Below are 4,930 nucleotides of genomic sequence, written 5' to 3'. Positions count from 1 at the left end.
AATAAAATAAAATAAAATAAAATAAAATAAAATAAAATAAAATAAAAACAAAACCATCCCTACAGATGATAAAAATACTGCCCTTGAGGGCAGATTGACTTCTAAAATGGGGCAGATGTCATTGAACTCCAAGTGTAAGGAAGGAAGTGATCAAGCTGGCTGGACGCACTCTAGGCTGGACCACTGTGTGGTTGAGACTGCTTTTGTTGTGCAGGTCACAGATGGATTCTGAAGTCTGGAGAAGGAAGCTAGAGGGAAGAAGGCTCAGATGGGTAGAATTCGGGAAACCTTCAGCCTTGTGTGAGTCTCTACAGTATACAGGGTTCATAAAGGAGCTGTGGTGTGGGCGGCACACAACCCCCCACTTGCCTGTTACCCGGAGGAGCAAGGCTGGAAGACAACCCTGCCAATGGCAACCAAGGGATAGAAGAAATTTTGTAGTAGGTTGACACAGTATTTTGAAAACATGCTTATTCCATAAGGTGTTATAAAGAAATAGAATACACTTTTAGGCAAGCTTGAGTATTAGGCTTGCGAGATCTTGAGTATCTTCTAGGCTCCAAGGACTTAAAAGCTCTAACAACAATAAATAGAAAGCAGACATATTTTGATAGCTGAGTAGTACAATCGTAATTATCAAATGTGGGTTTCAGAACGACTACCACGTAGGGGAACTGTGTCCAAGTGACTTTATAGAAAAATACATTTTCTTAAGGAATGCTTTAGGTACAAAACCTTCACTTTAGAAATGGCTTTTAGGAGGGCTGAAGAGATGGCTCATCAATTTAGAGTACTTGGTGCTCATAGAGAGGACCCGAGTTCAGTTCCCAGTCCCGGCACAGCGTCTCACAAACATCTCAGCTCCAGTTTCAAGGAATCCAGTTGTGTACACACATGCATGCAAGCCAAGCACTCACACACAGAGATAAACATTGTAAACTTTCTCTAAAGACGGCAAGAAACGGCCGGGCATGCTGTCACAAACTAATCCCAGTACTAGGAGGAAGAGGCAGGAGGATCTCTGAGTTCAAGGCCAGCCTGGTCTACAGAGGGAGTTCCAGGTCAGCCAGGGCTGCACAGAGAAACCCCGTATCACTCCGTCCCATCTCTCCCTCCCAAAAAGAAATGTATTTATAACAAAAGCACAAAAAGGCAGGAATCAACTGGGCAGAACCTTACCTCCATGCCTATAAGGATAAAACTACTCTTCATAAAATATTACACTACTTGGGGCAGGATTCAATGTATGCTTTGCCTTTATATACTAGCCAGAATGACTCTCCATTATAAAAAAGAAAGCCGGATTACTTTACACTCCTGCTTAGCCATCCTCCTCCTCCTCCTCGGACTGACAAAGACCCATTTTCTTCAGAATAAAATACAGTCTTTCAATGGCCTTGCCTGATTTCAATATTTGGTACTTATAGTAGAAGTACTTATGTAAGTACTTATCCCTGCATAAGTAAATACCTGTAGTACCAACAATAAACGGTACTTACAGTATCAGTACTTAGTACCCGACAGTCTGCTTGTAGCTGTTTATTGATCCATTGTCTTCCGAGGGTAGACTGAAAGATTCTTGGAGATAACCCCAGTGTCACAGGAAACATCCTGGCACTTTGTTTAATGGTTTTTTTTTTTTGGGGGGGGGTAAGTGACTTAATTACAAAATTACCCTTTGAACCTGAGCAATAGTGAGATTCTAAGCACCCTGTGTCTGTACAGAATCCTTATATAGGCTCCATGCTGAATCTCACAATGCAGCATCCCAAGGGGAGAGGTAAGAACCTGGACACAGGCAGCAAAGGCCATGTTTACTCACTGACCGGTGTATGCATTTCTAATTATTTTTAAACATCTCAAATCTAGATGAAGTTTATCTTAAAAGTATTCTGCCCACCCCCTTTTTAATCTACATGTAAAGCTGGTGAAAAATGACGCAGTGGGGAATTTAATTTTCCAACAAACAGTATGTCACATTATTGAGAGTCATTGTAGGAATAAGTTTTGCTTTTAAAAGACAGAAATCAGAACATACTTCATATTTTGAAACACTAAACAAACAAACAAAACTCCCCAAAGCTGGAGCCGTCATGGGCTGCAAATGAGACCAGTTTTCAATGCATCACCCCAGACACTAGCCTTTCTGTTATCTCTCCATGCAGGCATGGAGAGGCATGACCCAGCGCTAGGCAAGCAATGCCTACTGCGGACCCCTGTGCTGTCTGCCCACCCTTCCTTTTCCTGGACGTTGGTGGCAGCTGTTTGCAGTCTGTTCCGGTCACGTGTTTACCCTTGACATTTTATCCTGACTCCCTCTCCCTCTCCACCCTTCATCCTGAGAGTTGTTCTGCGCCCGCCCGCCCGCAGGAGGGGAGGAAGATCTGTGAAGGTTTGGGGAAACTTAGAGGCCCTTTCGCTTCCTGCACCCTGCCCAGGGAGGCTGAATGGCAGCTCTGTGCTGGGTGTGCATGACACCACAGTTGGCAGGCCGCTATCAGCAGGGCAGGGACATCATGACCCCTGAGGCTGCGTGCTGGAAAGGAGACAGCAGAGTGCCACAGACACAAAAGGGAACGGGAATTTAAACCGTGAAATCTTTATTTCCCCCCCCAGAGAGGAGACACCTTAATCTGATACTCTGGGAAGGGGATCTAGCCTACATCAGGAAACAAAGAGAGCAGAGCGCCAATCCAGATGCTGCAAAGTCCTGGCAGGTGGCCCTTGGGTCCCACCCAGGAGCTGTGTGTGCCACTACTGCAGAGAAGGCAGTGTGGAAGCCTTCTGATTCCCAGAAGCCTCTTCTTGTTTTGTCCCCATGAAGAGGGGTAGGTTGACTCATCGCTGATCTGCCTCCAACTGCTTCTGAATGGCACTTCCAACAGGGGCACCTTAAGAGTCAGGAGCAAGGACTCCTGAGCAAGGGTAAGCTTCCTTCCAGCCTGCTAGAGCCCATATCCCGTGCCTCACAATTCTCCCTTCAACTGAATAATTTATTATGTTTTACTTACCAACTTTTCTGCTCATTAATGAAAAATATGTCATTGAAACTTTAGAAGACAGCTATTACCCACATTATGCTTCACCAATGACAGCCAGGAGCGTGAACTCAATAATTTCTTTCCACTAAACTCCTGCATATAATGCCAACAATTTCTATACAATTCGTGAGCATTCTTCCAAGTCAAGAAAATGTGCTTCTACATCAGTAGTTCTGAAAGTATAGTCCTTGGAGACTTTCTTAGAAAAGCAAATTCTTGAGCCCTATCTCAAGTCAACTAAATCAGAAACTCTACAAGCTTGGTTGAGCAATCTGAGTTTCAGTAGGCCCAATTCTGATGCAGAAGAGTGAGTGGGAAGCATTGCCACACAGTTTAAAAAACAAAAAACAAAAAAACAAAAAAACCTGCTTAGAATGCCATTGGATGGATGATGTAATTTATTTATCGAGGCTGCCATTGTTAGGCAATGAAGCTGTTTCCTTCTCCATGTAACCAAATACAATGAACAACACTGTAAGTGAAATGTGTTTTTTTTCCCTAACTTCCACAAGTAAAATCAGTGGGGCAAAGAAAATTCATAATTTAAAAATATCTGCTCTTCTGAATGAATCTTGGACCCTTTCCTATACAGTCCCTTGCCCTCTCTCTCTGTCTCTCTCTCCCCCATCTCTTTCTTGTTTGTTTTTTGTTGTTGTTTTGTATTGTATTTTGGAGACAGGGTCTCACTACATAACCCTGACTGTCCTCAAGCTCACAGAGACCCACATGTCTCTGCCCCAAAGTGCTGGGATTAAAGGCCTGTGCCACCATGCTGGGCTTGTCTGACTCCTACAAGGCTCCCTAACTCGTCACCTGTGGCTGTAGATTCTCAGCTCAGGTTCTGCTTCTTCTTATGCCCTGGTATTAGTAAGTAATCCTTAAAGAGCTGTGAAAAAAAGAAGGAATTCTCTTTCTTTTCCAGAATTTACACATATACAAAACATAGCTGGAATAAGCTGGTGCTCACTTCCTGTTCCCTTTTGTCCTGCCTGCTGATTCAGTGTGTCCAGCAGCATCCCTCTCCCGCTGCCAGACTTTCCCCACCATGAGGGATTTTATCTTCTCGCACTATAAGCCAAAACAAACCCTTTGTCTCATAAACAAACAAGCAAACAACAAACCACCCCTAAGCAATGCAGTTTATTGAGAATTAGTAAAAACGGCAGTCTATGGTTTTTTTTCTTTGTTTGTTTTTGTTTTTGTTTCACTCTGAGCTGGGCACAAAAAAGCAGAATGAACAGAAGAAGGATTAACCAGACATCGAGTGCATAGCAATGAAGGAGTTCTTCCAAAAATGAACTCCTGTCTTACATACTGCCCCATACTTCAAGTTTTCCTGTCCCTGGTGTATCATAGTCATTTGTGAAACATGATCCTAGGGCAGGAGTTGGGTGTGGGGAGGAAGAAGGAGAGGGAGAAACTGGGGCAGTGGGGAGAAGAGGGGAGAGGAGAAAGAGAGAGAGAGAGAGAGAGAGAGAGAGAGAGAGAGAGAGTATAAGTCTGCCTTCCATGAATCAGTTGCTGTCTTGGGAAATGTTTTCATTTGGGAATTGGTAACCCACCCTGTGGACACCCTTGGAACTTGCTCCAGGCGTTCACTGTTGGTGCCTATTTGCTGTCTGAACACATTAGCCTGAGCAGAGGTCGGGATCTTCTTTGGTTAGCACTTATGGCTCTGGCATAGTCCCCTGCACATGATAGTACTTCATAAGCACCATTAGATAAACAAATGAAGGCACTGTTCCTCAGATTTCATTTTAAGAAGAAAAGTCAAATGGGGACTTAGAACTAAGAAAGCAAATTGTTTTGTTTTTTTACTTTTAAAAACTATTAAATTAGTCCTTGATTTTATATATATATATATATATATATATATATATATATATATA

General features: G+C 43.1%; 1 protein-coding gene across 2 annotated transcripts in view; it reads right to left on the bottom strand.

Moving 5' to 3' along the window:
- The window catches only part of Ntn4 (netrin 4), a 105,404-nt gene that overhangs the window by 64,663 nt on the left and 35,811 nt on the right, over window positions 1–4,930 (bottom strand). The window lies entirely within an intron of this gene.

The sequence above is a fragment of the Psammomys obesus genome, unplaced genomic scaffold, assembly GCF_907164565.1.
Source record: "Psammomys obesus unplaced genomic scaffold, mPsaObe1.curated_primary_1811, whole genome shotgun sequence".
Lineage (NCBI taxonomy): Eukaryota > Metazoa > Chordata > Mammalia > Rodentia > Muridae > Psammomys > Psammomys obesus.
Note: the sequence above shows the minus strand (reverse complement) of the source record. Positions and strands in the feature narration are given on the sequence as shown.